This window comes from Cavia porcellus, unplaced genomic scaffold (assembly GCF_034190915.1).
Source record: "Cavia porcellus strain 051 isolate PalLab524CR breed Dunkin Hartley unplaced genomic scaffold, mCavPor4.1 scaffold_10, whole genome shotgun sequence".
NCBI lineage: Eukaryota > Metazoa > Chordata > Mammalia > Rodentia > Caviidae > Cavia > Cavia porcellus.
The window spans coordinates 39833104-39860783 of NW_026947493.1; the positions used below are offsets into that span (position 1 = coordinate 39833104).

At 35.3% G+C, this 27680-nt stretch overlaps 1 long non-coding RNA gene across 1 annotated transcript in view; it reads left to right on the forward strand.

The window, feature by feature from the left end:
* The first annotated feature begins 2466 nt into the window (after positions 1 to 2466).
* Positions 2467 to 27680, forward strand: part of LOC111754601 (uncharacterized) — a 170971-nt gene continuing 145757 nt past the window's right edge. The window contains exons 1-4 of the long non-coding RNA XR_010050142.1: positions 2467 to 2608; positions 10008 to 10138; positions 22812 to 23013; positions 24351 to 24466. This is a non-coding gene — a long non-coding RNA (uncharacterized LOC111754601). The remainder of the gene's footprint in view (positions 2609 to 10007; positions 10139 to 22811; positions 23014 to 24350; positions 24467 to 27680) is intronic.

The following is a 27680-nucleotide window of genomic DNA, read 5'->3' on the forward strand; positions in this document are numbered from 1 at the left end:
TATACATTTACTAACAGTGGGGATTAGGGTATGTTTTGCTTCTGTACTCTTATCATTTCATGGGATATCTGTTAATATTTCCTCAAACTTTGAACTAATTTTTGTGAAACTGTATTTATGAGATAACATTCCACAGATAATGGAAAAACATTTTGGGATTTCACTCAACAACTTTATTGATCTTACATTTCTTTTAGAACAAAAATCTTATTTCATTGTATATTCTCAGAAGAAGCTTTTTCAATATGTCTTAAACTTTAATATCTTATAATAATAATTCTAAGAAGCAGAAGAATAGATTTGAACATCACCAGAAGTCATAGTATGAGCATTGAGACGACAGGCAAGAACAAGGGGATCGTGAATGCTGTGTGAAAGACTCAGGCACTATATTCTAGGCAACGAGATGGCCCTGATGGATGTGAATTACAAACTAAGAAGCCGCATGAATGGTTTCTATTTTGGAACAGTCACTCAGGAATGTGAAGCAAACATCTGTCCCATGGAATGCCAAAATAAAAGAGATATTTTACTATTATTAAATACTTCTGATGAAGTCCTTTGAGAACTAGATTGGGGAGTAATGTTTATCAATGTATGATTTTATATTCCCTGTCATTATAATTACTAAGGTGATGCCTGTTGAAGAAACCAGCTCCTTTCTCACACTTACTCATTCATAATTTTTAGATTGCTAAGTATCTTATTCTGAATTTGATCCAACCACTGTTTTTGGCCAGAATGTTTTTTCTTCTTCTTTTCCATCTATGAAGTATGATGGAAAACTACAGTGGCTGTTGAAGTTATAGTAAATGGCACATTGTCACTGTGTGGTTTGTTTAAATGCCCCCCGCCCAAGCCTCATGCAGTCAGGGAAGTGGATGGGTCTGGTGTTTGTAACTGGTTTGTTGTCTAGCACTGGGATCAGCTGAGGCTGAATCTACCTCCTGATTGGAGATTATACTGTTCAGCCTATCAGTTTCCTGAGACACTTGGTGTTTTACTTATATTTAAAGTTTGGTTTCTGTGAACAACACTTGGTGATATCCTTCTTTTGAGGTTTTCTGATGAGAACTTTGACTCCTATGAATGAGCCAAGAATGAGTTATATTACTTTTTCCTTAGCACAATTATCTATGATTATATTGTTTCCAGGCTTATAATGATAATAGCTATCCAGTATACAAATCAGTCTGGGAAATTTTACTTACTATGTGTTTCTAAAGAGGAGACGTAAATCAATAGACATCCAATAGGCCAGAAACTTTGCAGTGAAGAAAACATTGAAACATTCATGGTGTCTTGGCTGGTCAATAGCTAAAAACCAGAGTTGAATTGAACATGACTAAGATATCATAAGAAAAATTATATTTATCTATACTATATACATAATTTCAGGGAAGATGTATTAAACAAACATGGCTTGTGGTTTATGAATTATGAGATAAGTGAGCACTAAATCATCAGGACAACTTGGGAGATTTCTGCCTTGTGAAAGTTCCCACATATTCATTAGGGTTCATTTCTGCATGATGTATGGTTCCATAAATTTTGGGCTAAGGCAAAGCAATAAATGTGCGCACCTTAAGTCTAAGAGCTGTGTTACCTTGAAGAGTGCTGACTCTTCAAATTGTAACTTTGAAACTGGAATGACAAGGGGATTCATGCAGAATGACCAGGACTGATCTGAGAAACTGAGGATTCAAGCAGAAGTGGCCCCATGGCAGAAAGGACTCCCTCAGGTGACCTTACTTAATATTCATCCATCTCTAAAACTGGGCTTTGGTTGACAAGGTACATGAATTACTACACCTTTTTATTTGTGTGAAGTAGAGAGTGGAAATTTATGGAATAGGAAGTGATAAATCAAAGAGATGGGAATGAAAAAGAAATGGCTCTCCTAAACTTTTGTATTTGTTGATGCCCCAGCAAAAAAAATAAACAGCCTGGAAAAGTGAAGACAGTAAAATACTTTGAGATCCTCCTAGAAAAGCATAATATTAATGGGATATATTATATTCATTTATGCTCCTAAAAGTCATAATATTTTGAGTGCTCAAAAGAAAGATGATTTGATACATGGGAGAAGAGTGCAAAGAAACTTTAAAACATCTGCCACCAGAACATTATTTCAAACCTGTCAGAAGTGTGGGCAGGAAAGAGAAAAACTTCTGCCTTGACAATATTTCTGGGAAAATGGGCCAGCTAAACAAATATCATTTGAATACACTAAGAAATAAAGTGCTCAGAAACACAATTTTACTTCCTTTTACAAATTCTTCCCCCAGAGTTTTTAGTCACTCACAAAACAGATGTCATTTTTGAAAATGCAGAATTGCAAAACACAAAAAGTCAGCATCCTTCAAGAATACTGTTGTGCTTTCTTCTTATTTGCTGGTAGAAAACATGTGTGTCTTGAATACCAATTATCTTTTCAGTTCAGTATTTTCTTGGGAGAACAAAAACTTTATGCTACAGCTGCAGAGCAAAGGAAAATGGCATCACAGAAGAGCAACTAGCACCTTGGAGCCAGCTGTTTATGCTATTTTGTCTTCTTCTCTTTAACCCTCTGAATCCTGAATAGGAGTCAAGAGTTTTCTTAAAGATGGTTAGTTCTGTGCATATGTGTGTGTGTGCTTGCATGTGTGGGTGTGTTTGAAGAGTCCTCAGGCTTACTCTGACAGCTCTGAAGACAGGCATGTTTGTGCTCCAGTCTCAGCTATTCCCCTTACGTGTTATGTAGCATTGGGGAATCTGCTTACATTTTTAAAGCATTATTTTGCTCATCTGCAAAATGGCTATCCTAATATTTATCGTATGGTTGTTATGAGATTTAAATATAATAATGCATGTTAAAAGGGGATATCAGACCATGTAGTGCCTTATAGACATACAAGATTGTCAGCTATTTAGAGATTTCAATTTATTTAAGGCCAAGGTCTCATTCTTTACCCCTGCTCTGTCTTCATTTTACGGTGATAGGCACAAAACTTTTTTTTGTTTTCAGGTGATTGTTCCTTTTTTTTTTTTTTTTACCTTCTGTGACTATCTACACACTACTGCATGCCAGCACTTTTACTGTACTATAGTAATTTTCCAATAAACCTATGTAATTGTGTCATTATTGTCATTTTCTAGATAGGAAACTGCTGTGCAGAAAAGATTAGGAAATTGTTCAATTTCAAGGAATTAGTGGAAGAAGGTTTCAAATGCAAGATTTCAAGTTTTAAATTCAGCGTTCCTTCCAAAGAGACTTCCTAAAACAAAACAAAATCAAATAAATACCCAGCAACCGCAACAGAAAAGTAAACAAGCAGTTTTAGAAAATCACACTGTATGCTGAGTGGAAAAGGAAGTCTGCAAAACTAGTATCGGCAGGCAGCCTCTGGAACTGTAATTCAATTGGTAAGGCTCAGACGTGCAAGTGTTCACAAGGGAGATTTACTATGATCTGGGGGAATGGAACTAGAGATTACTTGTGATTGAAATTATAATTTTATCTTTCCAAGCCACAGAACACGCATTACTTATAATTTATGTTATTTTTATCCAGGACACCCATGCCATTAGTGTTCTGTGGAATTTCTCTAACTTTCTAAATAGAGAATTTAAAAGAAGCTACATAACATGGGCTGTATCATAACTGACAGTTCCTAGGAACCGCAAGATTTTCTAAAGAAACAATTTTTATATGAAAGACTGTTTTCCTTTTAGCTCTGTGCAGACTTAAAGAGTTAATAAAAAACTAAGAAAAAATAAGATACTGTAGTTTCTTTAGTCTTAATGGAATTTTGCTAAAACGTTTCTTCACAATTTCAGACTAAAATCAAAGAGGGAAGAGAGACAAAGGAGTGAGCAATGCATGTGTTTGTTAAAAAGATCCTTTTCCTGTGAGATGTTGATTTAAGGGATCAGGAAAGCAGGATTGTCTATCATTTTAGGAAGCATCTCTCTTTTTTTGTCCTTCCTTCTTTCCCTCCATTCCTTTCCTCTTTTTTCTTTTCCTTTTTTCCCCTTTCCTTTCCTTTCCTTTCCTTTCCTTTCCTTTCCTTTCCTTTCCTTTCCTTTCTTTTTCCTTTTTTCTCCCTTCCTTTCTCCTTTCTTTCTTTCTTTCTTTCTTTCTTTCTTTCTTTCTTTCTTTCTTTCTTTCTTTCTTTCTTTCTTTCTTTCTTTCCTTTCTAAACCAGGGAAGCTTGATTTGGAATTTGATTCTCTGAAAATGTCTGAAAATGTCTGATAATGTACATATTGAGTCTGGAAACTAAATCTCACATCCTCAGACTTGCCTGTGTGGCTTCAGGGCTTTGCCTGTGAAGGTAGTGACTATGAGGAAAAGGAGGCTGGGCTGCCAGGGAAGACAAGTGCCAGGTCAAAGCTGGAGTGGAGGAGTTAGCCTCTGGAAAGATTTTGGCCCCAGGATGGAAATTGGACTCTTTTGTATGAGAGTCCACTGCTGCTGAATAACAGCAGCATTTTCTTTTCTAGAAGTTGTGTTTGATTTTTCCCTAAGGAAAGAAAAATGATTTTTGCATTTTCTTTTTTGGGTGTTCCAAGTGAAATGTTCAAATGGAATTACTTTTTGCTACCTGGTAACTTTGGAAGGCAGCAAATTTCTGTGAAGTTTGTGTGGTGTTGATGGATGGTTTTGGGAAAAGTCATGCTCTTTTTGGACAACTGGTCAGAAGCAGAATTGGCTTGTGTCAAATCCCCTCTGCCTTTTCATTTTGAGATATTTTTTTGGGTTACGGTTGGTCTTGGGGAACAGAGACCCTCTTCAGACATTACCAGTAATCTGGTTGTCCTAATATGATGGTGGTGTTGCAGTGGTAGGATTGGTAACATAACTTTAGACAAAAATCAGGTATTATAATCACACATTGAATAGGAAAACAGACAGATATTTATACTCATCTCTTTTAGTAAGATGCTAGAAAAACCGTTTCTTATTACTAAGGTTACTCCTTATTCTGAAGTTTTTTTGACAAGCCTATTGTATGGCAAAGTTTTGCAATGATAACATTTTACAAGTTGTGGGAAGTGAATAATTCACATTTCTGTTATATTGGCTGACCATCCTGGTTTGTTTGCAGTTGAGGATATTTTGGGGATATGAAATTTTTACTGGTATTCTTGGGATCTGAAATTTTCAATCTTACTACTAGTATAGTGAAAAACAAATGAAGACATTTGTCCACCCAGGGCTTGAAGGACAGCAGAGCACTAAGAAGTGAGCTGAGCATTAGCAGGCCCTGAGGTTAAGTATTGGCTATTTCACTGACCAGGTGTGCAATCTCAGCTGATCTTTCAGAACTTCAGTTTCCTCAAATACAAAATTAAAGTCCTAGCTGTGCGGTTCATGGACTTTCTATCTGTTTCAATGGTGCATGATTTCAGAACTATTTATTATGATTAGAGTAGAAGCAAAATTATGAATAGTTCATATAATAGTTCTTCTAAAGGTTGTATTCTCAGCCTAGACACACCGCCTGTTGCAGAAATATAAAAATGTCTCCATTTCAGTCCAGCAGGCCTTATGCTACTCTGTCTGTCTGCAGTGGCCTCCGTGAGTCCAAAGGAAGGAGCCTCGGCATTTCGTACCTATGCACAGCTGGTCAGTTTGTGCATTTGGCTTTCACTCCCTGTAGCTGTGGCCTCGTTTGGCCTGTCACTATGCTCCACTAGAACTCACTTGACTTTTATCTTCATATTCTTTAAAGATATACAACTACATTAACTACATATTTTGTAGTTCAAACATTTTATTTGTTAGACTAGGCTTTCTTCACAGCTCTCAAATAGTTTGACATACTGTAATTTTTTACTATGTGTAACTATAAATTTAAAATATGGTTATATATTAAGTTTGGGTAAACTTTCCCATTGCAGTAGGAAAATTAATATACTTAATCACAGTCACATTTATACTTTTGTCATCATTTCTCATTGACTAGTCTGACACAAACTTCCCTGCTATTATTGGTATCACAAATATCATTGAGTTAATATTTGTTTTAAACCTTTTGGTTTGAAATTAGCATTTTTTGAGGTTACTTATGCAGTTAAATAAAGAGAAGCAGAATAATTTAAAAAAGTTTAAAATTAGACAAGAGACATCTCTAAAAACAGATGAAAAAATGTCATCTGGCATTTAAGATATGATTCTTAATAAAAGCTAACAATAGGACCTGACTATAACTCAGTGCCTTACTGTGCCCTGCCCTAGCACTGTACATAGATTACATCATTGTTTCTTAACAATAAAGACACAAAGGAAACACTTGGGATATATAACTTTCATTGGGTGATCAAAGAAATATATATGATAGATTCATAAAGAGACACTTTTTTAGCACTAAATTAAAGGAACATTTTTATTATGCATGTGCATTTTTCAAGTACTTTGGATAACATAAATTTTCATTCAATTATGGTTTTTCAAATGTTCAAAAGGATACTTTTTTGACCTATAAATTTTAGGCCATTATAAGAAATTGTAATTTAGCAGACTGTTAAATTAATCATCAGGGGCTCAGTAATTTCCTTTTTGATAAGTTTCCTTAATATAGGGATAAAATCTAGTGTCAAGTACAAAGTTGGTGTAATCTTCAGTGTCAAACATCTTGAGAAATCCATTGTGAGGTTTTAGTTCACAGAACATGATCATTTGCACCAAATCTAGAGCAGTTGTTCTGTGCTCCTGTGGTAAATTTAGAACCATATATTTCATGTATCAAATATGTGGAGAGCAAAATGACTTTCTGGTTTGGTTATTTAAGAACACTAGTTCTTATTCTTTCCTAGACAAAAGGCTCACTGTTTCAGCACGAGCCATGACAGCTGGGATACCTACAGCAAAGGTAGTAACTCTCTCAAGGAAAAACTCTATGTCTTCTCAAGCATTTGCCGAGATGCAAGAGTTCTGAATTATTACATAGCATACAAAAGTTTGTTTGGTTTGAAACAATTTTAATGGCATTTATTACCAGTAGATCATCGTTTTTCTCAAGATGCATCCTGATGAGCTAGACAAAATAAAATTAACTGTAAATGACATTCCCTTGTATTTGAAAGAACTGATGCATTGTGTAGAATAAGTTAAAATTGATTAAGTTAATAGAAATGCGATTAATGTTGGGAAATGCCTTTTAATTCAATGAGTTTGCTTTTATGCTTCATATTTGATACTGATTTGCATTTCCTGAAAATAACTAGGAAGTAAGTTGATTTTTATGTTAATTAAAACATTCTGACAGAATTTTCAAAAGAAATATTTTCCCCTGTAATATATGGGTACATGTGTAGGCAAGGATAAGTCAGGTATTTGATTTACTCCTTCTCTATTTGGCCACATCACATTTTTGATGTAAATTAATAGGAAGAAATTAGGACATAATCATAGTTATGCTTACATTTACATTTTCATATAAATGTATTAAGTGCATATTTTTGTTGTGTCTGATTTTAGTTTTACTTTTGATGTAGATGAGCCTCTAATATCATGATGTTGTAATTTGTATTCATAGACATTATTGTTTACAATAACATGAAACAAATTTGATTAATATATATTCCATCAGGTATTGTCTTAAGGGCTTTATAATATGTTCATGCAATTTTAAATTTCCTTAACTTAGAAAGTATACTTTCTATTGTTATACTCATTTTACAGGTGGAAAATTGAAAAATGGAAACAGTTGTGTAGCTAGCACGTAGAGAATGATGAATTCAAACCAGGGCTACCTAACTTCAGAGTCTCTCAATTCATAACCACTATTAATATTGCCACTGTACTAGATTAGTGCATCTTGTAAACTATCTTAAATTACTTTGACTTCATGGAATTAAACATACTATAAAACTAGTCATGGGGAGAAAATTATGCCTGCAATTCTATTACTTCTTGTAAAGTTAATTCTTTTGTATACAAAGTTGTGGTCTAACTTTGTTCAGAATTAGTCTGCCATGTTGTTCAGAAAGAATGTTCAATATTTTAATAGACTCATCAGTTTAATATATATTTTTTTCTTTTGGAAAACATTTTGTTTTATACTATTCTTAGCATTATGCTTCTAGAGTTAGAGTATGTAATTCAAAAATATTTTACTTAAGATAAACTCAAGAGATTCTTCGATATGAGACCTTCTCCTGAGGCCATCATTTTCCATACGAAATGGCAGAGCAGATATTTTAGAGTGGATAGAGTCCCAGCTCCCAGCTGGGCCAGTTCCTGGAACTGACAAATGCAGACTCTGTGATGGCTACATGAATTAATTCATCCACTCATTGATAAAGACAGCACAGACAAGTGCTTCCAGATGCCTTTCGCAAAAGTCAGGCACTGTTTCAGTATCTGCACTTAGTTGCTTCTCACAGCTGAGACCAAAACCTTCCCCTGGGAGTCTTTATAACTGTCGTACTATAGAATTTTTTAAAACTAAAATAAATTGTTGGTAAGAAGTTCTTTTAATGATGTAAGTAAAATTTATATTTGTTAGTATGTAAACAACATTTATTTGTCAGAGGCACATAGTGGCAAATTCTCTTTTTTTCTTCTCCAATGTAACTGTGCGAGAAAGCTGATTTAAGACTGTTCAAGGATAAGGTTATAGATAAAGAAGAAAATTTCACAACAGACAGGATCAGTTAAGCACTATCAAACCAAGTAGAGTAAATTAAGAGTTGGAAATTTTTCCCTTGACTTAACATCCATATTTTCGTGATAAATAAGATAATTTAAATATAACTTATTAGAAATGTATAATGTCATTAAAATGCATTACCAACTTTCTTATGTTCCCTTAACTCCCAGATGATTAAAGACAGTTTTGCAGATTGTTGGATGAAGATAAAGGCCTTCTGATAATCCAAGTCAGAGGCATATTTACAAAATTCAAAGAAAGTCTGTCTTATGTATTGGGAAGGAAAAATTATTTACTCTGTGATATCATAAGAAGACTCGATGCTTCTTTCCATTATTTTTTTTGAGAGAAGATTAATCATTTATTACCTGAGCAAAATATGTTGAGTTTCTACTGTATGCTAGGCATTTCACCTAAATTTGTACTTCAAAAGTGTTATGGTAGAAAAATTGATGCATAGGAACATGTTATGGATTAAGAACTGGTGGATTACATCAGCATGGCACTGAGTGAAGATGCTCCACCTGAGGAAAGTTGCCAGCATAATAGGTGGAGAAGGAGAAGGAAGGCGTTAATGCATCGTTGCGTTGAGGCATTAAGGCATTATGGGTTCTCCTACGAGTTGCTGTTTGAGCTGTTGGTTCTCCTGGAGAAGCTTTGGTCCTCACATTGAGCTTTGCTTCCTGGCTCCAGAGGGGAAGACATGTGCCGCTTGGTCTCCAGGATGAACTTGTCACGCTGGCTTCCTGACATGTAACCAACTGTGTTTGTCATTGGAGGAGCTGGGGTCTCCGTGTTGCTGAGGATTACTGTGGTGCCTTTCAGGATAGCGTTGGTCTTGTTGTGAGTGTGGTTGCTCGGCTCCAGTGTAGAACCCTCATCCCACCAGCACAGCTCCTTCACCTCTCTAGCATCGACTTTTTGGCTTCCACTGCTGATCTTTGGCCCTTCCTGGCACAGATCCATAAAAGAGACTGACGTGAGTCATTCTTGTGGGCTCTGGACCTCCAGTTGGACTTGTGGGAGACATTGTCATGAGCTCTGGGTTTTCATCTGGACTCATGTGAGACATTGCTGTGGGATTTAGGCGCTTGACTAAATATTCTATGTTTTTGGTGTTGCTGATAGATTTCCTGCATTTTCTTGTGTTAACTCCTGGTAACCATTATAAAAATAATACTGTAAACTCCATGTCCTGATACTAGTTGTTCTCCACACAACCCCTGACTACAACAGAACAAGATTCTTAAAAATGTAAGTTAGTATATAATCCTTGTGAGATAGATAATTGATTTGCATGAATCACTTTCTGTGTTCCGTTTCAAAGAGAATGAAATATAATAGGCTACATTTCTTTTTTTGAGACAGATACTCACTGTGCAGTTCAGACTGGCCTTGAACTCACTATGTAGCCCAGAGTGGTTGGCCTTGAACTCTCAGCAATCCTTCTCCCTCAGCCTCCTGGGTGCTGGAATTATAGGCAAGCACCACTATGCTGGGTAAGGCTCCTTACTTTTAAAAATTTCTTCTACTGTCAATTTTAGCTTATGGATTTTTACCAGTGGTAAAATCCAAGTAAACAATCTTTGAAACTTGGAGTTTTTAAAATTCATAAATAAATAAAATAAAGTAGCATGTCTGAATAGTTCATAGATGTCATTGTATTCTCTATTATGGAAGTTTCCAGATGATACAGTGCTGTAATATGCTTTTTTCTTTAGTTTCAGTTTTTATGTCAAGGTGATGTTTTGACATATCTTTAAAGGCATTTCAGACTTTTTAAAAATAGGTAGCATTTCCTGGATACCTCACTGAAAGACTATCAAATGTAAAAGAACTTGCTGTTTTTTGTGTATATTCAACAAAAATCTATTGTGTGTTCCTCTCATGATAGCATTGTCTTAGCCAAAGGACATAAACTGATGAAAAGTATGTTTTGGTTCTCGAGGGGTTGACAGTTCATTTATTCATTCACAATGTACTAGAAACTTTCCAAGATAATATGAACCCTTTTTATATGTAGTAATGAAGTTCTATACTAAAAAAAATGCGTTACAAAATCCTAGAGGAAGAAAGCAGCTGCATTTGAAATTCTGAATGTGATATAGAAAAAGATGCTTATATTTCCAATAAATTACCCCAAACGTTTGTGCTACAGCCCAGGGGCATTTTCTTTTTTTAAATTTTGGATTTTGGCATTTATATGATAGATTTACTTGAACTAAGAAAAAACAACAAACTGTGGTGCTGGTTACTCTATTTTGGTCTCTGACATGGGGGACTCTGTGTGGAGGGTGTGTGAATGCATAATGCAATGTCCATGTATTATGTTTTACAATTTTTGAAATCAAAGTCCTCAATCAGCATTAATTAGGAGGTATTGTGCTATAATTTCTGAGTGCATGTACAATGGACATTCTTCTAAATTGTGTGCAATTTTCTTTTTCTTTCAAATTTCTACATAGAGCTTTTCTTATTATATATTAAATTGTGAGGCAGTTAGTTGCACATTCTGGGCATCCAAACACTAGATTTTTTAAATATATATTTTCATATGTCATGCACAAATTATGCCACTTCTGAAAAACTTGATCTTTGTTCTCTGTAGAGCACCCACTTTGTGGGCTTTTGGTAACAAAATTGAAACTGTTCTTATTGGTTTTATAAATCATGTCTGAGGGATCCTAAACCACATTTAATTACATATGACAGAAAAACTTCATGTGCTAATGTTTTTCTGGTTACCCACCATGAATTCCTGCTAAAATTTTCATAAGCCTTAGATCAATTCTCCAGAGTATCCCCCAGAGCATTTCCTGGACACCAGTGATGCAAGAGTTTACCATCCCATTGATGGTTGTCCCAGAGCACCCCAGGACGAATGCTCTGGTTCCTTGAGAGCTGCTCATGACCGCGATGCTACTATAAATGGCTGAAATGTGATGCAGCTTCCCCTCCAGCTTCCTCCAACTCAGCCTAATGGAGATTAGGATCCATTAAGAGCTCTTTGCTGCATGTGCAATTTCTATTGATCAGATTGATTCATTTCATTTTAGCCAATGATCCTATTACAAAAGCTGCCTCTTTTCAGTGTTTTACTGGCACGGGGAACCTGCAAATGGTCTGTACTGTAACAGGCAGTGCCAGAGAAGGGCATAGGCTTTAGCTATGTTTTCAGGCTCTTGCTAAACATCACTCACAGTGTATAATTCTTAAAAGTTTTCAGGAGTTCTTACTCATGCTTTTAATAGGATTGGGATACAGGTTAAGTCTGTGTAATCATTTTAAAAATAAACATTTGATTGTGAAACTTTATCAACCACAGTACAGATGTACACACAGTTCAGTATAAGCAGTATTGTGAGAAATGAGACTTCAGTGATCTGGAAGCCTAAGCAGGAAGCCACTGGAATATGGAAATATTTTCTAATAATAAAAGAATATATTAAATTATCATCTTTGGCTACAAAAAGAGGCATTGACTAAGTGGAAGACATTATTGCTTTGGTGGTCAACACTAAGAAATGTGGATTTTAAAGAAGATATAAGAAAGATTTTATGGAAAAAGGAGTAAAGAAAGAAAAGAGCAGAAGAGTGTAAGCAAGTATGCGAAAGCGTTCTATTTTGGAGAGAAGTGCCCATTGCCCAATTTTGTGGAAATAGTATAAGGTGTTAGTGACTTGCATTTGCAAAACACTTCATTCACCCAAAGTCTTATCATGTACATGATTATTAATTTTAACTGTATCTATGGAGTACTTCTAGTTCATTAAATTTTGGCATATGTGTAACATTTAATTCCTTTAAGCATTACTATACATTTTGAATATGTACAGCTATGTGTTGTAGATGAAAAGATAAAGACCTAGGCAAAGTCTTTTATTGGATGTATCACAGTCTGGTTTTGAATCAAGTCTGACTGGTTTCTAAGACTTTCCTCTTTACTCCCACTCTTCCTCCATCTCTCCTTCTCTCTCTCCTTTTCTATTTTCCCCTTTGTCTTCACTGTCTAGATTCTCTCAACAAATTTAATCAATAGGGAAGGTGTTACTATTAACACCAAAGCTCTGCAGAGATAAACAAACTATACCAGGTATCACAGGTAGAGGATGCCAGAGTCAGAATTAGAACCTGCCTTGTTTGCCATGTCTTATCATCCTCTGCAATGTCATGATCAAGTTTAAATAAAGCTGTGGCCTATGTTTACACATCTTTTATGCAATAATTAGAGAAGTGAGCTTTTAGACCTAAAATTTATTGCCAGTGATCGGAATTCTAATTTTCTTTCTTTTATAATTTTTTCTACTCTGTATCACTTATCTTATTTCTTTGGATTATAAAAGGCTATGATATTTATTGATTTTCCTCTAGAGAAGTCAATTTAGAGCATTGAATTACATTCTAGTTAAAAAGTATGGGACACTGCTTTTCAGGTATCATGTTTACTTATTTTGCAATACTAGAAATTCTTTAAATTACTTTCAATGGCCAGAAAACTCCTCATGTAAAGTTGGGGTTGCCTCTCGATGTGAATAAGCATTTCTTAAGTCTATGCCAAAATCTCCCATTCAATTTGAGAATTTCTGTTTTTAGTTTTACATTTTTGGTCTATATGTTTGTGAATATATAAGTGAAATTTATTAGATTGTATTATAAGTACATGGAACTATTTTTCATTGGAAAAAGTTATTTCAGTTGTGCAAATTGAGACAAATGTGTTATATTTTGTAGTAATGTCTTAGATTGAAGATGAACTAGAATTACAGTAAATTCTTTGAGTTAACTTCAACAAATAGCATTTGATTTTTAACCAAAATTTTCTGAGAAACTAAAGAAAGTAATGCAATTTGGAATGTTCTTCCACAGGAAATTACACAGTAGCAATCAAATTTAAGAGTGTACCCACTGAAAAATATTCAGAGTGTATCCAAATTCTAGTTTCTGATAACTCAAATCCTTCCTGGTGTTTCTATATCATTTCAAATATGCAACAAAAATAGTTTAAAAATATAAGGAGAATGTAAGTACTGCTCCAAACATTTGAAAACTTTTGATGTTTTTCTGCTAAATGTGCCTTTTCTAGGAATAATGAATTACTAATAGAAGCAAGTAATGGTTTGGTTTGGAAAATGAGTCAACATCAGTGGAACATTTTTCTTTTATTCCACAATATTTGAGTGATCTGAGCTGTGCTAGGTTTCTTAGAGTTTTCTAAAAATAATCTATATATATTTATTGAATATAAATGGAACATATTTACCTACTTCCTCATACATATGTGCAAAATATTTTAAGATAGTCCCTAAAATATTATGGACTTTTTTTTTTTTTTTTTTTTTTTACCGGTAACAGGGATTGAACTCACGACCGCCTGCTCACAAGGCAGGTGCTTATGCCACTGAGCTAAATTCCCAGCCCCTTATGGATCTTTTGAGACAGGATCTTGCTATGTTGCCTAGGATCCTTTTGTTTTTTTTTTTTTTTTTTTTTTTTTTGGTACCAGAGATCAAACTCCTGACCTCACACTTACCAAGCAGACACTTCTGCCACTGAACAATACCCTGGCCACATAGGCTCTTTTAAAGTATACTCAAGCATGCCCCACAGTAGCTTCCAAAGCAGGAATGGGGACTATGGTATATGCCACCAACTTGCTCACATCTAGACTATGTATTTTTAAGACACTGTATTGGGTTTCTATGAAATGCTTCAAATAATCATATGTCCTTTTGTTATGACATATTCAGATGTCTCCTCAAAGCTTCATATAGTCACCAATGAGGCTTTATCGAAGGTGATTGAATCTAGCTTATGTGATTGATTTATGTTGCAATGCTAGGATTAAGGGTGGATGATTACTAATTCAGTCTGCTGATTGATTTGTCATTCCTCTAACCCTTGTAGCCTGGATAAGGGGCAGAAAGAGACTTGTCTTGGACCTTATTGCCTTGCTAACTTCTGTCTGCCATGAACTGTTGTCTCTCTGCTATGTAACTCCCTTCCTTGGAGTCAGTCACTTATGGACTGAAACTGCTACATATTTTAACCCAAATAAACATTTCCTCCCTTAACTTGTGGTTATTAGATATTTTGTCTCAACAATAAGAAAAGTAACTAACACACTTTTATTTGAAAGTGACATTAAAAGAAAGATACTCCTTTACCTAGTATACTTTGAGTGAAAACAGCCTCAGAACCAAGAAATATCCTTCAACATTGTGGGATGTTTAGCTTTGGGAATGTAGGAGGTCTTTTACACATGAAAGCTTTATAGTAAAACCCTAAAGCAGCTTGTATTTTGTCCCTATTCCTTAATCAGATAAGCAAGAGTACTTATTTCCTATCTGTGGGTGAAATCCTATGCAGTTTATGAACATTCCTGGATGCTTTGAGATAATAATACATCTTCTGTTACTGAAAAATAAGTCATTTTAATAACGTTGTGATAATGAGAACAAAGAATGTTACTGAATATTAAAGCTGTCTTTATTTGACAGCTCAGGTTGTTGCAGATGGGCAATGGCAAGAGAGAGGTAGAGTGAGGTTGGCGTGTACTCATGTTCTGCCCTTCCCTCCTCTGGCAGTCCTCGACTTCCTACCATGCTGCCCTTCACAGGACTGACTGGCTGTTCCTGGGTTGCAGCCAGAAAGGCCAGGTGAGGTCCCTGGCCGGCCTTCCTTGACCTGGACTTTGTGATCGGGACTTATTCATTCAACATAGTGATTTTGTAAGTGAGGGAAGTAAGGTGACGTGTCACTCAGAAATATTCCCACTGCTACAAGTATCTCTTAGTTTTTCAGCTTCAGACTTTAAAAAAGTTGTCTTAAGGGAACCACGTTTAGAGTAATTCCAGAAAGAGTGCTTGATCATCACCTTTACAAATTTTGGGTTGTTAATCTAGCACTAAAATGAAGTCAATATAGGGTATTTCTTGGCATGCTGCTCTTTTAGTCTCCAGGTAGATTATTAAATGCCTGATAACCTCATTCTTATCTATGGACAAGGATGTGAGGCCAGAGGAAGTCACACAGCCTCCCCATAACCTGAAAACTTGTAAGTGGGGAAGGTCAGGAACCTCCATAACACTGCGATGTGGGAAATGGTAAAACCTTTTAGAAATGCAGTCATGGGTCCTACCTCAGATCTACTGAGCCAGAAATGCTAGGCCAGAGCTCTGCCATTGAAATTTTACCAAATATTCCAGGTGAAGGTGGGACAATGGTCAGGTTTGAGAATCCCTGGAATGCAGTACAGTCAGGGACAACTGAATGTTAGTCTTTGCTTTTGCATTGATTCTATACTGATAGGCACAGAATTTGTGTCAAAACTTTTTCTTTTGGGGGAAGGAAGTGTAGCTGTGTTATTGAGAGCACAATAATTTGGTGAGCACATGTGTTTACTATTAAGGAGAACTGTCATTTTAGAAGGATAAGTTAAGTCTGCTCCAATGGCCTGAATATATTTGTGCCTACATTGAAATGACAACATGAAATAATTGGACTTCTAAAAGTTCCCTTTTAGAAATGAAATTTTATACCTATCCTCTCCAGACTTCTGAAGTACTGGATGGGAAAAACATTGGGAAAGTTTTGCCTAAAAAAGGCTAGTCATCTATTCTTCTGGACACCGTGAAACTTGCCCTGTGGCTACTCAAATCATTGCATGAGTTTGAATTCTTATAGATAAATTTTTCTAAACTGCATTTTGGCATTACACCATTGAAGAACATTGTGGATATTGAAAAACATTGCAAGGAACAGTGCTATAAAATGCAATGTGTTTACTATTAGAAAATTATTAAAGACTTTTTTACCCTATTATGCAATGATCTCTTTTTAAGAATCAAAATGAGTTATTTTTTTCATTCTTGGTAACAGGAATATGGTGCTTTTCCTGAACATCTGATTCATTCCTGTCCTAGAAACATAGAGAATCTTATAATTAATCACACTTCTGCCTTTGTGTTATGAACTGAATTGTAGTTCCCTTCATAAATAGAAACTTAATCTTAAATATCTCAGAGTGTGATTTCTTTTGGACACTGAGTGTCTTTAAATAGGAAATGGATTTAAAACGAGGTCAGTTTGTGTAGGCTTTAATCCAATATGACTGGAGGTCTCATAAAAAGAAGACTAATTCATTGCTAAATTGATCATTCAAAGAATTAAGATGTGTTATATATTCGTACCAACTCTCCTCTAGGAATGTAACCATTATAACATTTTAAAAATTATGTTATTTCCTGTTAAAAAGAAGAAGAAGAGATTAGGACACAGACACAGAAAGAACACTGTGTGATGGCTTAAGGAGAAGATAGTCATCTTCAAGCAGAGGAAAGGAAACTAAGAACAAAACCCTTCAACTCTGCCGATATCTTTATCTTGGGTATTTCTTCTCCAGAATAAGAGAAATAAATCTCTGCTGTTTAAGTCACACAGTCTGTGGTATTTTGTTATAATAACTATGTTTGTCAAGAGTCTTCAGAGAACAGAGTCATTAGGAAAAGTATAGATACATAATAGGAAGTATAAATATCCTAGATGTCCTAAAGTCCACCTTGTACTATCTGAAACCTGGCGAACTGGAAAATACACTCACGGAAACCTATTTGAGTCTGAAGTCTTGAAAACCAGGAGCCTTAGTGCTTGAGGACAGAAGATGAATGTCCCAGCTAAATAAAATTGAATTAATTCCTTCTTTCATTGCATTTTCATTTTGTTTAGGGCTTCAATAGACTGAATAATGTCAGTTCACATTGGTGAGGTCAAATCTTTACCCAAGTTGACTCATAAAATTAACCATACACCGTAAACCCAAGAACCAATACATTTTTATGTTGCTGTTGTGAGCTGTTTATATACTGCATGCAAGAAAAACAGAGGTTCTGTTAGCATTCTTTTTCTATGTTAACACACACTTCTGATTTCACCTATTTTTTTCCTTATTTGCTCTTTATGTATTTCTGCATTCACTTCATTTCAGTGCTGATGCTGGTACCATTTGTTGGTACCTTATTCTCAGGCATTCTCCAGTGTTTCTACTGTCTCTGTTCTACAGCTTCCTTGGAAGGTGCAGTCGGTCCCTTGCACACTCCTAGGGCCTGCACAGCACCAATATGTTTGGGCATCTTTTAGCTATGTGTCCTGTTCCTTACAGGCTACCTACTGTCTGCCTGGGCAGTGGAGCCCACACTAGAACATTCAGAGTTTTTAATTGGCACAATAATAACTACTTCTGGTGCTGGTCCTGCAGTTGACTCATTTAACTATTTTTTCAAGTGTGATCCACCTAGAAGTAAGGGTGCTTGCCTAGTATGCAGTAAGCCCTTGGCTAGTTGGACTGCACAGTATTGCCCAAAAAAAGTAATCAACTTAATTCCCTATCAGATACTTCTTGTGTTTCTGAGTACAGAATCAGATACATTCAGTCCTTTTGCAAACTGACTGATTGATTGTGTGTCCTGGATTGCGGACTTCCTATAGGGTTGTGGCATTTCATTCATTATCAATTCCCATTCTTATTTCAAATATTCACATATTATATTTTGACTATATAACGATGTATTTTAAAATTTTTGCTTATATAATTACTTTACATATCAACATAAATATATTTATATGTTTAAATTTGGTTTTAAGAAATATTTTCTATAATTTTAAGGTTGGTAGAGACAGAGAAATTGTGGAATATACTTAACCCATCATGATGAAATGGCTATTTACTTATCTTTTATATTGCAATGGGTATTTTGTTTTGTGGCTTCTTTCACTTTCTTTTTGCAGCGAGGTTTCTCATACATTCATTCAGTTTTAAGTAATACAGCAGACCATGTGTGTGACTTGGACCTGGTTTATTTATTTTTTTTTTACTTCCCTATACTTGCTTCCTTAAATGTTACACATGAGAGATAAATTTTTCAGGTCTCTGCCAGATATAATTGAAACCCACAGAAAAAGTGACCGTGGCACCTGTCTTAGTCTCGTTGCTGTGATGACTCATGAGACACACTCTACTTCCAAGATATTGAAGACTATGGCACATTTACCCTCGAGACTGTGAAAGGGTTACACTTCTCAGCACAATGCCAAAGCTTTTTCAATGTCCTCTTCAGATGTTCCCACCACTAAAATCTTAGTGTATCTGTTGTCAATTCTTTTCTCAAGATCTCTTTTTCCCCCTTTCTTTCAAAAGCCTTGTTCATTTCCTATACATTCATCCCTCTCTGGCTTACTCCCTTCTTTCATTATGCCTATTGTGTCTAATCAATCAAATTTCTGTTTTCTGTGTACTCCCAACCTATTACATATATTGGTATAGCAGCACCAATACAGAATCCTCTTTAGAAAGTAGAGAAATTCCATGGCATCTCCCATCGCAGAAGATGCTAGGACTCTATTCAGATGTGGAGTGCAGCCAGCCCATGAGCTTTGACAGAGGTGACATTTACAGTGATACCAGACGGCAAAGACAAATTGAGCTTCTTCTATTGCCTTGAGACCAATTTGTACATAGGAGGATTTAGAGTCAGTTTAGGGATCTTGGTATCAGACTCCAACTGGAAACAGTATGCAACTAAGACGTACTGATTTGTAATGGAAAACATTAATTTTAATTCTTGATGTGATCAACATAGATGATGTCCCTGTTAACAATCAGAAAGTTAACCCTACTTGCCATCACCATGATGTAAATGCAAATCTTTAGCATTGAAGTAAAAAAAGTGGTTAAGGGGGTGACGTTTGTGTCTCACAGAGTTCCATTCCATTTACTTTATGGTCAGACATGGTGGCACATACTTGTAATCCCAGCACTTGGGAGGCTGAGGCAGTCAGATCATTGCAAGCTTGAGACCAGCCTGAGCTACATAATGATTTTGAGGCCAGCTTGAACTGCTAATGAGACTCTGTCTCAAAATAAATAAATACATAAAAACAAAAATAATACCTCAAAATATCCTGGGAGGCCTTTGGCAAGCCAATTAATTTCTTTTTTTTTTTTTCTTAGTGAGAGGTGAACCCAGGTTCTGTACCCCTTAGACTTTTTTATTTTGAGACAAGATCTCAAGAAGTCATTAGTTACTCATATTGGGTTCAAACTTGAAACCTTCCTGCCTCAGGCTGGAAAAGTGTTGGGATTATAGGTATGGGTCACCACAGCTAAATTACTTAATGTCTCTCAGACTTTAATTTTTCATCTATACCAAAAGGATAACATTCATAACTCCCTTAAAGCATTACTGAAACATTAATATATGTAAAGAATAGTTGGTTATTTTTCTTGGGTCCAGAAATACCTTAACAGGTGCTCTATGATCCTCTATGATCTGATTCCTGGTAGAGTTCCACATTTTACCTTGCCACTCCCAATAAATGCTTTATATACTCGTTATAGTTAAAGCGTGAGGTAAATAAGTGGGTTTTGGGTTGCAGTGTGAGTCCTCAATCACTAAAAGTTTCATCATCACTGTTTTATACAAATATTATACAATTTTATATAACACATTCAAGTAAACATGAAATTTAGTATCTAAGGGGTCCTGAAACCAATCTCTATTAATACCAAGAGAGGACGATCTACTATTGGAGTTAATTCCAGAGAAAATGCAAGGGGTGATCAAAATATATGCTTAATGTTTCAATTTAAAAATTTATTACAATAAAAGATGCAATGTCATTAATTTCCCTTAAAATACTCCCCTTTTCTTTGAACACACTTATCTAATCATTCTTATCATTTTCTGAAGCAGTTCTGGAAGACTTCTTTTGTGAATATCTCTAGGAGATATTGTCATAAAAATGATGAAATCAAGTACCATCCAACAGAAAGGAAGGTGCATAAAAACGTGTTATGGTGTAATCCTTATAGAATTTATTCACCAGTTCTGGCACCATGAAAATTCTGGTTCTTCCCTAAAGTCAAAATAACTGTGAAAGTTGTCTTAGACACTTTGTCATTGCCAAGACAAAACTCCTGAATCAAAAGTTAAAAGAAGAAAGATTTATTTGGCTTACAGTTTGTAGAGGTTTTAATTTACAGTTGGCTGGCTTCCAGGTAGGTGGCATGACAGAGGGACATTGTACAGGAGAAACAGTTCATGGTGGGCAGAAGGTAGCAAAATAAGCAAGCCACAAGCCACAAGTAACAAGACAAGCCTCTTTCTGCCCCTCTTACATTCTAGCTAGGTTATTTGGCTTAGGGTAGGTGCCAAACCAATCGATAGATTAATTTGCTAGTCATACACCCTTAATCCTAACATCACACATTCTAGATCTAGCCACCTTTTGCAAAAGGCTCCACCTATGAATGCATGACACTGTGAGGGGAGGGAATCTAGACACAAGCTAGACATTTTGAGAGAAAATTAAGTAAGATGGAATTTGGTACCAGAGAAGTAGAGTCGTTTCTGTGACCATATTTGACCATATGGTTCAGGAGCTTTTGTAACTGCTGTGTGGAAAGAGTTTGGAAAGTTTAAGAGATGCCAACAGCCCTGGAATGCCTTAGGCTGTACCTAAGGGGGAATTTTAGTCATAGCTCAGAAGTCCAGAAGGCTGATAGAAATGCTATCAGTAAACAGCAGTCTCAGGAGGTTTCTGCTGTGTAAAGGGACTGTTTTGGCTGTTGGGCTCCAGAAAGCTTGCCGGCACTTTACTTGTATCCAGAGACTTTGCCCCACTTTGAAATTAAGGATGGCAGACTAATTAATTAGCGAAGAAACTTCAAGACAAACTAATGTTGAAGAATGGTTACTGTTACACAGTTTTAATCATATTTATGTTAAGAATCAAGAGCAAAGAGCTCAGCACAATGATTTAAAATGTCATGAGGTTAGTCAGAAACAAAGCTCCAGTAAAACTGTGGACTGCAAGTATAGAGCAGAAGAGATCTTGATTGCTGAGAAGAAACAGAATAGAAAAGATGGCCTCATGGCATCATGTGAAATAGCAGGAATCCAGCCTTTAGAGCCGCAAAATTGCAAAAGTAGCAGACTTAGCTTTGAGAAAAGAGCCCCAGAGCACCATGTTACAGAATGGTAGTAGCCTTGAGAAGTTGTTCCTAGGGATTTGATTCATAGACATTCGACCCCTACAATCAAGAGAAAGGAAGCCTAGCTGTAGCTCCAGCTGGCAGCAGATTCAGGCCTTATCCAGGTAGTACTGGTTTTAGTTGTATGCAGAATGCAAGAAATGTTTGCTTTAAATTTCAGAGATGCTGGGGATATAGCACCTGCCTGGCAAGTGAGAGGTCCTGAGTTACACTCCTGGTGCTCAAAAATGAATGAATGAATGAATGAATGAATGAATGATCTCAAGGGAGACTTTTGATCTGGACTTTTTAGCAGTGCTAACTCTTAGAGATGGACTCAATACCTTTCACATAAAAGGAGATACATGAATCTTTGGGGGGCAAAATTCAGAATGTTCTGCCTTATGTCTAGATATTCCCCCAAGGCTTCATGCAGTCATAGGTGGGACTTTTTCAGAGATAGCTAGATCTAGAATGTGTGATTGTGGTATGAAAGGTGTTTGATTAGTAAATTAGTCCACTGGTTTGGCATCTGACCTAAGGTGGATACCCTAGAAAGAATATAAAAGGGACAGAAAGTGCACTGAGTAAAACATGTACTTAATAAAATGTGCTGAGTTACTGAAAGTCCTGGCATTTGGACTTGAACTAATGCCCAGGCCCTGACCTGTTTTATTCATTAACAAAATAGGTGGCAGATTTCATAAGAACAGGAAAATGAATTGCTGAAACTGTTTTCCTGGCTAAATTCCAGAGCCAGTGATCATTATAATGGTAATTTTCAAATGGACAAAATTAATTCTTTAGAAAATGAAATCAATATCTGGACAAGACTTTCCATCTCAAAACACTGAGATGTATAACTCTAATCACCTGGTTTTGTTATGGGTTTGGGGGTGCTGGACTCTCACTCTAGAAGTAGTTTGTAGGTTCTTTGTGTTCTGAGCAAAGAATTGGTCAAAACAAGTGCAAAATGTAGGGAGGTTTAACTCTTACATTTATTATAGATAGGAAAACAAAGGTACTCTGTAGAGTGAGTTTGGGCCGCTTAAAAGTAAAAAAATACAAGGTGAGAACAGATCCTCTACAAGAGAATACAGTGATAATGAGCTCAATGGTGGCTTTTTGTTTCTCTCACTTCTTAGATTGATTGAGAACCAGTTCAAATTCTATAAGAACTGAAGACAGCACTCTCAGTGGGAATAAAGCTTAGAGTCACGTTGCCTTCCTGAAAAGTGCAAGTTGTGTTTACTTTCTGTTTAGTTTTTACTTTTATCTCCGACTGGTCATGTGTGCAGAAATACCATCAGTTTTAGAGAAGCTCTTCACATGTCATTTATTGCTTTTGTAAGTATTTCCCTATTTTTAAGATGTGTTCACAATTTTTAACTTGTTTTCTACAAAAAAGTTCTGAGTGGATTGAGTTGTTAGAATAATTCCCATTTTATGAGAACAGATTTAAAGTCAGCAAGGATAAATATCAGACCCAAAGTCAAAATCGGTTCAAATTCAGGCATTTCTGTAATTAACTCATCTCTTATAACTCTATGCTATATGTTTGTTAAGTTCAAAAATCTGCCCTATCGTCTACATTAGGTATTACCACTATACCAAGCTGGTGTAGTGATTTAAATTACCACTGAGAAAATCCATAGCTACAAAGCAGGAAATAAGAGAATATGACAACTCTGACCTCAACATTAATTATGCATTAAATAGTAAGATATAGATCAATGGGAGATCCAAAAGTGTTCATATGTGATGGATCACTCCCTGAAGTACTTGATTTCTGGTTTTGATACATTTCTTCATTTATAAATTACTTCCCTGAGAATTTGGTTTTGTGATTGACTCCCTCCAGGAAGGTGGAAGTTTGTGTGGTTTCTAGATACTGACCCAGGATATTTTATGTTTCATGATTGTTACTCAAAGCTAATGAAAATATTTGAGGCAGGAGATTTAGGGCATAGCAGTTGAACAAATGGCTGTCACCTATCAACATGGAGCTACAGGGCATTTTCAGAGCAGCTTCCAATCCCTGTACCTTGTTACCAGTCAGAGAATGCTATCTTCATTTCTTCTCACCCAGGATTAAGCAGATTTCTAATAGGACATCAGCCTGATCCGCTATCAGCCTAGATCTGACATCAATTGGAGAGTCACAGATACAAAACACAGCTGCTCTTAATCTGTGGGCCACTGTAAGCTCTTCCAGTGGCATACTTGAACTCTGCAGAGTACTTTTCCTTCTTCTAGTTGGCCTGCATCTCACCTACAGAGCACATTTCTTTTCCTACTTTTAATAAATGCAAATGGTTGCTACCTTGTTCACTGTCCAATTCTTTGTGCAGGACAACACAAATGTAGAAACAATCTTTAGGAGTCCACAGTACCCCTGAGCTCCAGTAGCAGGCTCAGTGGTCTCTAGGGTTCAGGGGGTTATCTAATTGTAAACATGCAAACTATCTGGGGAGGAGAGTTTGCTCATGACCCCGAGGGGTTGGTGTTAGGGCAGCTACAGTTCAAGTAAACTTACCTGATTGAGTTTGATAAGCAGCCCTAGTTGTAGTTCAATGTGATTGTCCTTTTTGAATATAAATCAAGGTGGAAGTATTTTGAATTGTACTATGAAAGTAAATGTTTATAAAATGTACTGAATTATTCTAACTCTAACATTTCCTTAGATTTGTTTACACAGACCCAAAGAAGATACTAAGATAAAGCAAAAATAATGAGTGAGGAAGATATATTTCATCTTAGAAGATGTTTCTCAATATTGGAAGCAGAGGTAAAGACAAAGGTAAAGAAAAAATGATTTCCTGCTACCTGGTGTGAAAACATACGTTGTGTGTTTTATGCCTGATTTAAGAAGGAATGGGGTATATTTTTTCAATTTCCTGAGATACACTAAACATATAAAATTCATTCCTTCTACTCAAAATATATTTAATTTCTATTCAACTTTTAGTATATCTGTACATAGCTGACACTTCTGTTTGAAATGAAAATTGTTTTCTATAACTTTTTTGTGTAATTTGTTCTGAAAAACGTCAATTTTGTATTATAAGGGTACAATGTTCATATTAAAAAGTATATTTAATGATGTTTATAATCTGATAAAACAAGACAAAAATATTTAAGATTATAGTTTAATGGTTTTCCAATGATTAGAATTAACCCCAAATACAATAATAACATGATTTATGCAATTTTTCTATTTTGACATATATATATATATATATATATATATATATATATTTTAATATCTGATGTTTTAAACTGTGACCTCGTGATTCTGGAATCTTGATACTTCACATGTAATCATGTAAGTTTTCTTTTAGGCATAAATTTTTAATTTACTTTTTCTCACTGCTATGCTTCGAGATTTCTTTTTCAGTCTTGAGTGTTTCTAGTAGCTTTCTTCTCTCCAGCTTCTGCACTTCTGAGACTAAGTGACTGTAATCCTTTCTCATATTGCTGCTAGTTCATCTTTTTAAAGACAATTGTGAACATGTTACAGCTCAGCAGAAATCTTTATTAGGTGGTTTTCTTTTCATGGGAAGTCTAAACCTCCCAGAAGAATAAAAATAACAACAAGAGCTGGGTACTCTACCTAATCATCTAACAAATTTATAAAATGGGTTTTCTCATTATAGTGTACACATTATTATTTATTAATTTCAATTTTCTAAATGATTGTGATTTATTGTTTTTATGTGCATATTTGCTATCCATATATCATATATTTGGTATAATACTTATTCAGTTCTTTTGATGGTTGCTTTTAGTTGGCAAATACCACTTTGGTGATATGACATTAAAAGTATTCCCTTTCATTAAATATCAGGAAAAGGCAAGGAAACCCATTACAACAATTCTAACCAATACTGAATTGAAATAACTTGGCAGAACTTATAAACTAACCAATCTAAACTAACTGTTTAGTTAGTATTGGTTGTTTAGTTTGGTCAATTAGTTGGATATAATATCCTGGATGTGTAACAAGGGAATGATGGGCTATTATAAGCATGTGATATAATTAGTTATGCATATGAGGAAAGTGAATCATTGTATTTCTGCATAATATGATATACTAATATCACCTCTAGCTGGGACTGTAGCTCGGTGGCACAGCATTTCCTGGCAAGAAGAAGGTCCTGAGTTTGATTCCCAGTACAAACAAGCAAACAAGCAAACAACAACAACAACAAAAAACCATATATGAAATCTAGATACATTGAAAATTTTAATCTGAAAGATAAACTTTGAAACATTTAGGAGAAATTATCAGAAATTATCTTCATAACTTTGAGGCAGAAAAATATTTCAGATAAAAACAGGCAGTACTACTTTTCAAAATAAAAAGTGATGATTATATTTATCTTATTAAAGTAAGACTAGTTCATTTAAAGGCAACATAAAAATGTAATTCACTTAATTCACTTGGATGGCCCCTTAAAAAGCCCTACCACAAAAGCAGAAATGAAGGCACATTATTTCATTTCACTTGTAATATGGATGTAAAAATCTGGTGTAAAATATTAGAAAACTGCATTCACCAATATATTAAAAGACAAACAATCACTACTGCTTTTTGTTTGTTTTGTTTTATATTTGTTTTTTTTTTAAGACAGGATCTCACTGTGTAGATCAAGCTGGCCTCAAATTCACTATGTAATCCTGGTGGACTCAAACTCACAGTGATCTTCCTGCCTCAGCCTCCTAAGTGCTGGAAATAGAGTAGTATACTATCATGCCTGCCTACTATTATGTTATTAAGAATTTTTTTGTGTAGCACAAGCCAACAATTTGAAAAGGTAAAAGAATACAAGATAAAAGAATTGAATACGAAGAGGAAAAATTATAATTATTTGTAGATGATGTTATTGTAGTTTTGGACAGCCTAAATTAATCATCAAAATTCAATTAGAAACAATGATAAAAGTTATTGATGTTTCTATTTTAACCCTGAAAAAAAGCAATAACAGAATCATGTCACAAATGAGATAATATAAAGAAAAATTTCTACTTATAATATATGAACAAAGAGAAAATACTTGATTTAACAATATGGAGTATCTATAAAATTTAAACAAAAATAATGAGAATATACAAACAAAAACTTGAATAAATGGAAATCTCTAACTCTGCATTGAATAAGAATATTCACTGTAGTAAAGATATAAATTTTCCTTACAGTAACTTAGAAGTTTAATAGAACCACATAATAAGCTTATTAACCTTGCATTAAATGTGGAAGGTCTAGTTTTTTAATCCTTTATATATTCTAGATCTTAGCCCTTCGTCTGAAGAACAGTTGGGAAAATATTTCTTTCCAGTCTGTGTGTGTTGTTTTCCCATTTTGTTGATGGTTTATTTTGTTGGGCAAAGGTCCTTTCATAGGATGAGATCCTAATTATTGATTCTTTGTATTATTTCCCGAGCAATCAGGGTTTTTTCCCCCATAAAATCTTTGCCTACATGTATATCTTCAAGAGTTCTATCTATTTTATCAACCAAAAGATTTAGGGCTTCCGTTTTAATGTTTAGATATTTGGTCTTTTTCAATTTTAATTTAGAGTACAGTGAGAAATCTGGGCCGAAGTTTAATCTTTGGCATGTAGAAAGCCACTTTTTTCTGCACCATTTATTAAAGAGGCTATCTTTCTTCCAATACACTTCGAGACCATACTCTTTTTTTTTTTTAGTTTATGAACAATCGAAACTTATTTATTACAGTTATGGAGGTTGAGAAGTTCAAGTCTGAGGAGTCAGTAGAGTTAGTAACTGGTGAAGGCTCACTGTCGGCTTCATAGATGGCAACTTTTGCTGTGTCTTTGCATGGTAGAAAGAAAGAGTGATATGTCTTCACATCATGGATTAGCAAAAAAGCTCACAAGCACCCTTGGGGTCTCTTTTATAAGGGCACTAATCCTATTCCTGAGAATATAGCCCTCATAACTGAATTAACCTCCCAAAGGCCCTGCCTCTTTAAAGGAAAAGGAAACAACAAC